Source organism: Pongo abelii, chromosome 3, assembly GCF_028885655.2.
Source record: "Pongo abelii isolate AG06213 chromosome 3, NHGRI_mPonAbe1-v2.0_pri, whole genome shotgun sequence".
Lineage (NCBI taxonomy): Eukaryota > Metazoa > Chordata > Mammalia > Primates > Hominidae > Pongo > Pongo abelii.
In genome coordinates this window covers 137,167,989-137,182,364 of record NC_071988.2, presented here as the reverse complement: position 1 = coordinate 137,182,364, position 14,376 = coordinate 137,167,989, and positions in this window count along the sequence as shown.

Genomic DNA, 14,376 nt, shown 5'->3' with positions numbered 1-14,376 from the left:
CAATTCAGAGTTGCTTTCTCTAGGCCTTGCAATGATTCTTCAACTTCTTATTAACCCATGATAAACTATTTTCTGATTAAATTAGATAGAAACTCTGACAAAATAGCACTTTTCTAAATTTATATTTCATTAGAGTGATAATAATTGTTATTATTACTGTATGCCACACAAATATATGTTTCTAAAGATTAGAACTATTCTTGTTTAGTTTACTGATGTATCTATATTGATCAGCATAGGGCCTGGTAAAAAATAATTAAAGGCCCCATCAACAAATGAACATCAGTGACCTGTATATTATCTTGAATTTTCATTTTCTATATTCCATTTTTCACTATAATTTCTGTGGCCTTTTTGTTCCTTTTGTCATATTTCATAACATATTGAGAATTGTTCTATTTTGTTCTTTAATTTGAATTTGTAAGATCTTAATTCATAAATTGATTTTTAATAATAGGTTTCAATTTTTCGTTGTATTTTTAGATTTATTGCTATGTATTCTAGCCCATTCTAACATTTAATTTTTTCTCTATGTCTCATTATCTTTTTAAATCTCTTACTGAACATTGTACTCTGCATCTATTAATTCATAGAGTCCATGTTTTCTTGCAATTCACTAACAATATAGTGAAGATATTTTTTTAAATTTACCTTAGTTTACTGTGGCAAATACTTTCACTCTTCTGCTTCTTCTGCACTTCTGCATTGTCATCTTATATTTTGTGCTTTGCATTTTTCAGAGGCCCCAGAAGAATTATGTGCTCAACACAAATTAGGACTTTATGAAATTTATATTGAATAAATTGACTTTTTAAAAATAAGGAATGAATGTTGAGTGAATTTGCATTCTTTACACTCACTGGCCATTTGATTCTTTTTGAAACTATTCTCTAAATTCTCAATATAAAGGGCTAGTGCGTCTGCATAATTCCTAAACCAATTTCTTATGGGCTCAGAACTGAGATAGGATCCAATGCCTCCACGTTAGTCATCTTATGAATAAAAGATTATCCCTGGGCAGAAATGCCCAGAGGCTTCCTAGTGGTAAAGCAACAGGTTATTGGCCTGTTCCTGAATGCTCCAAATTCTAGGACTTTTTCTGCAGCAATAGCAGTCATGCTTGCCCATGTTCCCAATTGTACTGGTCCTGGGTGACTTGGGTCACCAGGCCTAGGCCAACCCTTCTGAGACAACATGTTTCCCTGGTTTGTGTACAGTTTTAAGAAATATTACAGAGATAACATGAATGGAGACGGCCGACTAGTGGCAGACAAGTTGAACAGCTCCCATGGAGGGACTGAGATGACTGGTGTGCTTTTAACAGATCTTCAGAGGAAAGGTGCTGAGAGTGGACAGAGGGAAGACAAAGAAGCTGGGCTGAAGGGAGAGAAAGCTGGGAACCCTGCATGGGCTATTGCACGCTAGGACTCTTTTTTGAAGTATAACAGCTCTGGGAGAACTGGTGAGTTGAATTGATAAAGAACAACCCGCTCTCCCCACAGGACTCTGGAACCCCAGCCTGAAGGGACCACTCAACCACTACAGGCACTTGAGGTGGCAGGGAGAGCTGCTTAGAGAAGTGGTAGGGCAGGAAACCAGCTGATGTGCAGCCCAGGAGGTTTGGTGAAAGAGTGCCTGCAATGGAGCATGGCTGGGGATGGGTGTCTCCCTAGGCTCAACTTGTTCCCATAAGAGGCATTAGCCCTAGGGGAACCGTCAGACCTAATCTCTACAGTGTGGTCTTGTACATCAGATGGGGTTGTTCTGACCTGAGAACTCCTTGGTCTGTTTACCAATCCTGAGGCCCCAGCCTGGCCATGCCTGCTTACAGGGAAGTCTGAGGTGCCCTGGAGCCCACATCATAGCTTCCATGCCTGGTGGACCTTGCCTGATCAGTGGAAAGCTGCAGCAAGGGAGACCATATGGCTGCACACCAGCCCTATACTGCAGCCTCCCTGGAGCCCAGGGCAACTCCCCACATCACTTTGCCAGTGAGTGTCTGCACAGGCAGGTTTTACTTTACTTGCTCCTCTAGGACTTGGGAATTCAGTATCCACCACCAACTGGCATTGCAGGCAGAGTCTTTGGTGGGCACAGAGCCAGCAAGCCCCACCCCCACCAGTGGTCCACCCTTGGGCTAAGGCTATGCAGAGAACAGGGAATCCTCCCATACCTTGAGTGATCACTCCTGCTTTTGGGGAACAGAGAAGGCACCCAGGTCTGCACTGGCCAGAACCCCACCCCAAGCCAACACCATTTCCATTGCAACAGAACTCAGTCTCCAGCAGGGGCACCCACTCCCCACTCCCAGCTGCCTTGTTCCTGCCACTGTGCTGAACACCACAGGGAAGCAGGCACCTCTTCATTCACTAACATTCGAATGCAGCTGCCATACCTCGGCTCCCCAACACAGTGGACTTCAAACATCAGGGAGCCAGAGAATCAATTCAGGGCCCAATACAAGTTCCACAGATGTAGAACACACATTCAGAGAGTTGGAAGCTGAGAGTTGGAACCCTAAAATCTCCCAGAAATAAAGCCGGTTGGCTGAATCTACCCTATACAACAATTAAACTCTCAAGGTTATCAAATAGGATAAAGGAAAGAAAAACCTATCCAAAGGTCAGCAACCTCAAAGATTGAAGGTAGATAAGCCCACAAAAATAAGAAAAATTCATCACAAGAATGCTGAAAACTCAAAAAGCCAGAGTGCCTTTTTTCTTTTCTTCCATATGATTGCGTTACATCTACAGCAAGTGTTCGGAACAAAGCTGAGGCTAAAATAGCTAAAATGAGAGAAATAGAATTCAGAATATGGATAGCAATGAAGCTCATTGAGCTACAAGAGTATGTTGTAACCCAATACAAGGAAGGTAAAAATCATGATAAAAAAGTGTCAGGAGCTGACAAACAGTACAGACAAGAATGTAACTGACCGGATAGAGGTGAAAAACACATTGCGAGGATTTAATAATGCAATCACAAGTATTAATAGCAAAATAGACCAAGTGGAGGAAAGAATCTCAGAGCTTGAAGACTGGCTTTCTGAAATTTGGCAGGAAAGAATGAATAGAAATGAACCAAACCTCTGAGAATATGCGATTATGTAAATAGATGAAATCTATGGCTGATTGGTGTCCCTGAAAGAGATGGGAAAAATGGAACCAATCTGAAAAACATATTTCAGGATATCATTTATGAGAACTTCCTCAACTTAGGCCAACAGTCAATTTCAGGAAATACAGAGAACCCCAGTAAGATAACTCACAAGAATATCATCTGCAAGCCACATAATTATCAGATTCTCCCACGTAAAATTGAAAGAAAAATAATGTTAAAGGCAGCTAGAGAGAAAGGTCAGATCACCTACAAACGGAAGCCCATTAGACTAACAGTGGAACTTTCAGATGAAACTCTACAGGCCAGAAGAGATTGAGGGTCAATATTCAACATTCTTAAAGAAAAAAAAAATTCCAACCCAGAATTTCATATCCATCCGAAGTAAGCTTCATAAGCGAAGGGGAAATAAGGTTATTTTCCAACAAGCAAATGCTGAGGGAATTTGTAATCACCAGACCTGCCTTACAAGAACTCCTTTAAGAAGCACTAAATATGGAAGGGAAAGATTGTTATCAGCAACTACAAAAAGTTGCTGAAGTACATAGACCAGTGACACTATAAGGCAACCACATAAACAGGTCTGCAAAATAGCCAGGCAGTATCATGATGACAGAATTAAATCCAAATATATCAATACTAACCATAAATGTAAACGGGTTAAATATCAGTTTAAGATACATAGAGTGGCAAGCTGGATAAAGAACCCAAACCCAGTGGTATGCTGTCTGCAAGAGACCATTCTCACATGTAATGACACACATAGGCTTGAAATAAAGAAATGGAGAAAAATCTACCAAGAAAATGGAAAACAGAAAAAAGCAGGGTTTTCAATCCAATTTTCTGACCAAAAGAGACTATAAACCAACAAAGGTTTTTAAAAAAGACAAAAAATCATATACTGATAAAGGGTCCAACTCAATAAAAAATTGAACTATCCTACATATGTATGCACCCAAAAAAAGAGCACCAGATTTATAAAGAAGTTCTTAGAGACCTTCACAGAGAAAGACACTCCCACAAAATAGTAGTGAAAGACATTAATACTGTACTGACAATATTAGACAGATCATCAAGAGAGAAAATTAACTAAGGTATTCAGTACCTGAATTCAGCACTATATCAAACATACCTGATAAACATCTACAGAACTCTCCACTCAAAAGAACAGAATATACAATTTTCTCATTGCCACATGGCATATACTCTAAAATCAATCACATAATTGGAAGTAAAACACTTCTTAGAAAATGCAAAAGAAAATAATAACAACCAGTCTCTAAGAGCACAGTCCAATCAGATTAGAATTTAGGATTAAGAAACTCACTCAAAACCACACAACTACATGGAAACTGAACAACCTGCTCATGAATGACTACTGGGTAAATAAAGAAATTAAGGGAGAAATAAATAAGTTCTTTGAAACCAATGAGAACAAAGACACAAGATACCAGAATCTCTGGGACATAGCTAAAGCAGTGTTTAGAGGGAAATTTATAGCACTAAATACCCACAAGAGAAAGCAGGAAAGATCTAAAATCGACACCCTAACATCACAATTAAAATAACTAGAGAAGAAAGAGCAAATAAATTTGAAAACTAGCAGAAGACAAGAAATAACTAAGATCAGAGCAGAACTGAAGGAGATACAGACACGAAAAACCCTTCAAAAAAATCAGTGAATCCAGGACCTGGTTTTTTGAAAAGATCAACAAAATAGATAGACCGCTAGCCAGACTAATAAAGAAGAAAAGGGAGAAGAATCAAATATATTCAATAAAAAATGATAAAGGGGATATCACTACTGATCCCACAGAAATACAAAGTATCATCAGAGAATATTATACAAAGCTCTACACAAATAAACTAGAAAATCTAGAAGAAATGGATAAATTCCTGGACACATACACCCTCCCAAGTATAAACAAGGAAGAAGTCAAATCCCTGAATAGACCAATAACAACTTCTGAAATTGAGGCAGTAATTAATAGCCTACCAACCAAAACAAGTCCAGGACCAGACGGATTCACAGCCTAGTTCTACCAGAGGTACAAAGAGGAGCTAATACCATCCCTTCTGAAGCTATTCCAAACAACAGAAAAAGAGAGAATATTCCCTAATTCATTTTAGGAGGCCAGCATCATCCTTATACCAAAACCTAGCAGAGAAACAACAACAAAAAAGAAAATTTCAGGCCAATATCCCTGATGAACATCAGTGCTAAAATCCTCAATAAAATACAGGCAAACAGAATCCAGCAGCATATCAGAAAGCTTATCCATCATGAAAAACTCAGCTTCATCCCTGGGATGCAAGGCTGGTTCAACATAAAACAAATCAATAAACATAATCCAGCACATAAACAGAAGCAATGACAAAAACCACATGATTATCTCAATAGATGCATAAAAGGCATCGATAAAATTCAACACCCCTTTATGCTAAAAGCACTCAATAAACTAGGTATTGATAGAACATACCTCAAAATAGTGAGAGCTATTTATGACAAACCCACAACCAATGTCATACTGAATGGGCAAAATCTGGAAGCATTCCCTTTGAAACAAGACAAGGATGCCCTCTCTCACCATTCCTATTCAACACAGTATTGGAAGTTCTGGCCAGGGCAATCAGGCAAGAGAAAGAAATAAAGGGTACTCAAATAGGAAGAGAGGAAGTCAAATTGTCTCTGTTTGCATATGACATGATTGTATATTTACAAAACCCCATTGTCTCATCCTAAAAACTCCTTAAGTTGATAAGCAACTTCAGCAAAGTCTCAGGATAGAAAATCAATGTGCAAAAATCACAAGCATTCCTATATACCAAGAATAGACAGAGAGCCAAATCATGAGTGATCTTCCATTCACAATTGTTACAAAGAGAATAAAATACCTATGAATACAACTTACAAGGGATGTGAAGGAACTCTTCAAGAACAATAAACCACTGCTCAAGGAAATAAAAGAGGACACAAACAAATAAAAAAAAATTCCATGCTCATGGACAGAAAGAATCAATATCATGAAAACGTCCATACAGCCCAAAGTAATTTATAGATTCAATGCTATCCCCATCAAGTTACCATTGACTTTCTTCACAGAATTAGAAAAAAGCTATTTTAAATTTCATATGGAACCAAAAAAGAGCCTGCATAGCCAAGACAATCCTAAGCAATAAGAACAAAGCTGGAGGCATCACGCTACCCGACTTCAAACTATACTATAAGATGACAGTAACCAAAACAGCATGGTACTGGTACCAAAACAGACATATAGACCAATGGAACAGAACAGATGCCTCAGAAATAACACCACACATCTACAACCATCTGATCTTTGACAAACCTGACAAAAACAAGCAATGGGGAAAAGATTCCATATTTAATAAATGGTATTGGGAAAACTGTCTAGACATATGCAGAAAGCTGAAACTGGACCCCTTCCTTAAACCTTGTACAAAAATTAACTCAAGATGGATTAAAGACTTAAAACATAAGACCTAAAACCATAAAAACCCTAGAAGAAAACCTAGGCAATACTATTCAGGACATAGGCATGAGCAAAGAGTTCATGACTAAAACACCAAAAGCAGTGACAACAAAACCAAAAATTGACAAACGGGATCTAATTAAACTAAAGAGCTTGTGCAAGCAAAAGAAACTATCATCAGAGTGAACAGGCATTTTACAGAACAGGAGAAAATTTTTCCAATTTGTCCATCTGACAAAGGGCTAATATCCAGAATCTACAAAGAACATAACAAATTTACAAGGAAAAAACAAACAACCCCATCAAAAAGTGGTTGAAGTATATGAACAGACACTTCTCAAAAGAAGACATTTTTGCAGCCAACAAACTCATCATCGCTGACCATTAGATAAATGCAAGTCAAAACCACAATGAGATACCATCTCACGCCAGTTAGAATGGCGATCATTAAAAAGTCAGGAAAAAACAGATGCTGGAGAGGATGTGGAGAAATAGGAACACTTTTACACTGTTGGTGGGAGTGTAAATTAATTCAACCATTGTGGAAGATAATGTGGTGATTCCTCAAGGATCTAGAACCAGAAATACCATTTGACCCAGCAATCCCATTACTGGGTATATACCCTGAAAATTATAAATCCTTCTACTATAAAGACACATACATAGCTATGTTTATTGTGGCACTGTTCACAATAGCAAAGTCTTGGAACCAACCCAAATGCCCATCAATGATAAACTTGATAAAGTAAATGTGGCACATATATACCATGGAATACTATGCAGCCATAAAAAAAGGATGACTTCATGTCCTTTGCAGGGATATGAATGAAGCGAAAACCATCATTCTCATCAAACTAACACAGGAACAGAAAATCAAACACCACATGTTCTCACTCATAAGTGGGAGTTGAACAGTGAGAACGCATGGACACTGGGAGGGGAACATCACTCACTGGGGCCTGTCAAGGGGTGGGGGGCTAGGGGAGGGATAGCATTAGGAGAAATACCTAATATAGATCATGGGTTGATGGGTGCAGCAAACAACCATGGCACGTGTATAACTATGTAACAAACCTGCACATTCTGCACATGTATGCCAGAACTTAAAGTATAATTTAAAAAATTAAAAAACAAAAGGAAGGAAATTCTGGCACATGCTACAACATGGATGAATCATGTGGACATTATGCTAATAAAATAAGCCAGTCACAAAAACTTGTTTCTTTGCTAGTTAGTTACATTTCATCAGGAAAAATTCTTCAATTGCATATTTCTGAGCCTTCAGCTGTATAATTTACATATGCTGCCTTTAAAATGAAAAAAGACTCCACAGAACGTTCTTGGGTTATTTGCTTTTATCTTGTAATCTTTAGAGTTATTGGGCCATTGTCTTCTGGAGTTTAATTTTCGAGGTCTCTATCTTACCGTTTCTCGTTACTGCTTGTTTATTTTTAGACATACTCTCTCTATTGCATACCTGACAGCATAATTTCTTTGATCTTCATTTCTAAACCCTTTTTCATCTGCATGTTTATTAGGAAAAGTTTTCATAATTATAGCTTTAAATGTATATAAATCTCTTTATTATTTTTGCCCAGAAAATTTTGAACTGTTTTGGTCTAAATAAAGTATTTCTATTTTGGTAAAGGACATCTTCTATCATATTATCAATTTTTATTTATTGTTTGTATTTTATTTGATATTCTTTAAGATGTTGAACATTCTTAAATTAATAGAACAAAATAATTTCCTGTTTTCCATTATCTGTCATTTTCATTTTAGTTGTTCATTTGCTCTCACATTCTACATTTGGAAATATATCCCGACTCTATCCCTTATACATTTGATTAAAATTTCTGCAGTGTTAATCTGTTTTTTCCTGCTTCTATGTGGATATTATTTTGTTTTATTTTTTGTTTCCTGCAACAATTTATTTTCCCAGATACTTTTCTTTTTGCTTCCCTCCTTGGTTAGATATATCCTATTATTTACTCATTATGTCCTTGCCTTGTTTCATAGAGGCCATACTTTTTTTGTCCTACATGGGAACATAAAATAGATTGTACATGTAAAATATAAACATATATGTATTTTTTTTATTTTTGAATGTGTGTTTTCCATTTTAGTCTTCATTGTAGTATTTCTGTTCAAACACCAAAATGGGACGAATTTATAAGTCCCATTTTGGTAAATTTTTATTTACTAATTTTTAATTGTAGAGAAATAACTGTGCTTGTTTCTCATTAGTCACTGATGTAATGCTTATTTGTATCCATTGCTTCATTTTAGATATTGTCAAAATCCTCCACTCCATTCTTTAGATTCTGCTGTTTCTTGTAAAAATCATTAATGCAGTTCACTAAAATAAGAGGGTTTTCACCTGCCTACATTGTTTTTCAACTTTAAGCAGAAGAGCGTATTTTCCATACTATCTGAAAAATCTGAGTTTCTTCCTGGTAAACATGCAGAAAAATGCAAAGGACTATTCTTTAGCCAGGGCTTCCTTAACCCTTCTATCCCAACCACATTCTGTGCTCTTTGATGGCACCTCCCAAGATAAGAGTTCTCCACATAACCTGCATAAGATATTTGTCAAATTTTCTTCAATGATAACATGGGTTAGCCTTAGAACTGTAGTACCTGGATGTATGAGAAAGTTATGAAAAAATTTCATAAGACAAATGAAAGAGGTGAGAAAGAAGCTTATAAAATGATGCCACATTGGCTACTCAAAAGATGCTTCCCTAGAGTAGGGGCAGTGTCACATTTTTAACTATTTTCTTAAAATTTTCATCTTAATGGAGGGGAAAAATGTAGTTAAGACCAAAATCTTATTATTTCTACTTCAGATGCAATAGTAAGGATTTTAAACAGAAAACTATACATATGTCTACAAGCTTTGTTTACCAATTCAAATCCTTCATCATTTTCATGGGTAAAATTCATCTCTTAATTGGCTTATTGCAAATTCTTATTATTTCCCTATGGTATTACTGGTAACAGTTTTGTTGTGCTCAAGGTACTGTGATTAAGAAATGAGACTAATTAAATCAGGAACTACTTAACTTCTGCCATGTTAATTTAGAACTTAACACACATCATAAAAAGGAACATGGGAGATAAGTTAGGACCTTTCACAAAAGTGTGTCATTACACAATTTCAGGTGCATGATTACTTAAATTATCCCTTTTAAATATACATAAGTCAAGATTTTACTCCTACCCACAAAGGCTCATTTTATTTAATAGCCCATTATCTTAGTTATGTTTATTGCTCTAGAGAATGTCGTCATTGTAGTGGAGTCAAGAGTGATAAGCAAAAATTAATTTAAAACTCATCATGTACTGACAAGTCATATCAATATATAAAAATTTTTAGGGGTCAAAAAATTTAAGTTTGAATATTATACTGACAGAGTATCAAACTATAGTAATAGTTCAACAAATATCTCAACAGAAAATTGAGTTTTACTAACAAAGAGATTAAAATGTGAGAAAAGCTATAAGATGTCAGTCAGTGCATGGATAACTGAAGGAGGGAAAATCTGACATGAAACAGAAAGTAAGAATGAAAATCTGTGTGAACCCAAATAAATGTTCACTACTACAATCAAAATCTGTGTCCTTACAGAATGCCATTTGAGAACTGTAACTGTTATTGTTAGCATTTTAAATTAATGAATATTATATGAATGAAACTGTAAAGTAACTGGAGCATATCATCTTGGAACCAGTGATCACTCAAAACTGCTTACATTTTAGGCCATGCATAAAGAATAAAAACACAAATAGCATATTTTATTTCTATATGATTATAATCTTGGTGTTTTAATCTTGCGTATGAGATTAAATAGATATGGTTAGCTAACTTCTGGTAATTTCAATGCATTCTTTCTGAAAGTTATCTTTTAGATAAAAAAGTGTGGAAATAAAATTAGTGTATATGCATTTCATAAAAGTATTTAATAAAATATTGACATATTTGCAGCCAGTCTGATATTCTCTAGTGAACTACTGATAGCTGGAGAGCATCATCAACCTAATTTTCATTCAGCTGTTTCAAATGACGTATATTCTTCACAAAACCGCGTAGACACATTTATCAACTTCTGCAGGCTGTGAATTATAGATTCTGTTTAAGAATGTGTTAGGTGGCCGGGCACGGTGGCTCACGCCTGTAATCCCAGCACTTTGGGATCCGTCCGAGGCGGACGGATCATGAGGTCAGGACATCGAGACCATCCTGGCTAACACGGTGAAACCCCGTCTCTACTAAAAATACAAAAAATTAGCCAGGTGTGGTGGCGGGCGCCTGTAGTCTCACCTACTCGGAAGGCTGAGGTAGGAGAATGGTGTGAACCCTAGGAGGCGGAGGTTGCAGTGAGCCTAGATAGCGTCACTGCACTCCAGCCTGGGCAATGGAGCGAGACTCCATCTCAAAAAAAAAAAAAAAAAAAAGAATGTGTTAGGCATGCAAACCGAAAGAAAAAATGAGCTGAGAGCTTAAAAATACTAATTTCATGATATGTATAATATTTGTTAAGCATTGTAACTCACAGCTAATTTATTCAGTATCTAAAAGATTATAATGATGAGGAATAGCTTCATGATATATAAAATTCTAATCTAATTTTATTTTATATACATTTATATATTTACGAGGTTGATAACCTTTCTCTATTCCTTTTGTTGCCTGGCTAAATCATACTGGAATATTGCTATATTAATTTTCCACTTTTTTCCTCACTAATCCTCTGTCAATGTGGCAGAAATTGTTTTTTATCCAAATTGATTTTTCACGCCTTCCGTACAGCAGAAAAAAAGAACAAATTGTATCTAGGCGCACTATTGTCCAGCCAAACTATATCTTCCAGTCTTCCATATAATTAGAAATGGTGGATTTTTTTTTTTAATTTGAATGCCAGCCAAAGTGATATCTGTCATTTCCATTGTTGAGTGGTAGGAAATTGGTGTGTCAATTTCATACTTTCTTTCTCTTTTCTGCCAGAGGAAGCAGACATGGCAGTGACCCAGCTTCAACCATGCTTACAACAACAGTGCCCTTATACAGTAGTTGGAAAACTGCAGGCCACAGGCTAAATCCTTCCCTCTGCCTGTTGTTAAAAATTTTACTGGAATGCAGTCATGCTCACTCATGACTGGAGTCTGAGGCTAGTTTCCCATCACAGTGGCTATTTTGAAGAGCTACAACAAAGACAGTACTTCTGGGAAGCCTAAAGTATGTACACTCTGTTCATTTACAGGCATACGTTTCCAGACCCCTGCCCTGGGAAATGGAGGAACAACAGGATGGAAGCAGCCTGGGTGCCTGAATGAACACACCGGGCAAAGCCACTGCCGGGAGTGACAGATAAAAAAGAAACTCATTTTTTTAAGCCACTGTATTATTGTTTCTTCTAATTACCAACATCTTGGTGTTTTCCCAAACTAAGCCGGTCAGAAAAAAAGTATGTAAATGAGCATTGGTAAGGAAATAATATAAGTAATCAAAATATCTAACCAGCAGTCTCCTAACTCTGCAATAAGGCTTTACTTCGTTCTGGGGAGTTTTTCTCTTTCAGAATAGACATCATAGATAAACATATTATTTTACAAATAATAATAATAGTACATTGTTGGATTTTTGCAATAGACACTTAGTGTCTCCTTAAATGTATAATTCACATGCAGGCAATATAGCTAGCTGATTTTCATAAAAGATCCATTTGCCTAATGAATCCTTATCTGAAGTGCTGTGTGAGTATTAATAAACCTTTTAATGTAATATCCAAAGAATTTTATATGTGCAATTTTAACATTATTGGTCTTAATATAAATAACATATTTTCTTTCTTTTTTTTTTTTTTTTTTGAGATGGAGTCTTGCTCTGTTGCCCAGGCTGGAGTGCAGTGGCATGATCTCAGCTCACTGCAAGCTCTGCCTCCTGAGTTCATGTCATTCTCCTGCCTCAGCCTCCAGAGTAGCTGGGACTACAGGCGCCCGCCACCGCGCCTGGCTAATTTTTTGTATTTTTAGTAGAGATGGGGTTTCACCGTGTTAGCCAGGATGGTCTCGATCTCCTGACTTCGTGATCCGCCCGCCTCGGCCTCCCAAAGTGCTGGGATTACAGGCGTGAGCCTCCGTGCCCGGCAGGAACATATTTTCATTTGTTCAGGGAATATTCAATTTATCTGATGTATAATTCAAGTCACTATCGCCAAATTTATTCTATTAAATGCTTTCAGATCCATGAGAACCAGTTATTTAGAGAAAAGTCGCAATATTGTTTCTATTTTTAAGAATGATTTAACAGAAGTAGAATGCGGGTAAAATTAGTAGTAATTATAAGACCAACAGAGCTAGGATAAGGAAACCCTACCAGCACCTAACATTGTTCTATTTGTTTTGCGAAACTAAAATCAACTGAGGAATATTGAATCTCCCCAGCTTCTCTTTCCATATTTCCATATTATAGGCCTTAGCAAGTGGATTGCTTTGTGAGGTTAACTAAGTATTCCTTCCAATTTCTAACCTCTCTTCCAATTTCTACCCTCTCTATCATTTGCTGTAACTGGGTGATTTTATAATCTCCCACAAAACATGATAAGAGGGAAATGTGTTTTTGAATTCTGGAAGTCATAATCTCTAAAAGTAAATTTAGTCCATATTATGTTAATAAGATTCCGTAAATACCAGGCATTGTATGCTGGTAATTGTCCTTTTTTATACACCAAATTCAGATACCAAAAAACTGAGAAGGAGGAAATGGAAAAACACATTACATAGCAGAGGAATGTACAAAAAGTTAAACATCTAATGACACTAGAATAATTCAATTCACTTTACTTGGCTTCTGAAAATAATATTAGAACATCACAAGTAACCTTTAGTGGATTAAATAACATAGAAATGGTGAAGTCCATTTCCTCAATATCCAAAATCTTAATAGCACTGTTAATACCATATGGCAGCAACAGAATAAAAACATTAGGACAAATAAAATGTGTGATATAAAAGACCTGAGAAGGTATTACAGATTGTATAGACAAATGACAAAACCATACAAATAAGAAGAAAAAAAATTGATTAAAATTAAAAGGAAACAACACAGTATCATGATATGGGCAACATGTGTTCATGACTCAAGTAAAATATACCATATGCAATGATTAAAATATAACAAAAATCGACTTATGTTTGATGCTTATTTGTAAGCAATGTGACCTCTTATTTAATTAAGCAACAAATAACTTATTGATCTTAATTTGGATAGTTCACTGAATCTCTAGGATGAGGGAGAAACAGGCTCAGAAAGTTGGCTGGAGAAAAAGAAAGCTAGCCAGCCAGAGATATTGCCCACATCACCCACCAAACTAGTTGAGTGAAGATACCAGCTGCTAGACCTCAACACCAGATGGCTTGCACCATGGCTACTGAAATGGACATTGAATGCTACTGTTTCCCATGAAAACTAGATTTCACTACTTTCACTAATGACAAATTTTAGCTCTAAGTGCATTTTACATGGTTTTTCCTTTTTTTGTGTCATAAATCCTGAAGACAAGTCACAGGCAAGGGCCTCTGAGGCTAAGTAATTTGTGGGTGTCCTAGTTAAAAGGGGTGACTAGGGAAGTGAATATCTAGTCTTTGTGGTTTCTTCAGTTGGAGGTAAACTCTGTTCATTTACATGGTAAGAATTCCCCCCTCTCTCCAAAAATGGCTTATATGTTAGGAAGCCAAAAAGAAAAAAAATGTCCTGAGTAATCCA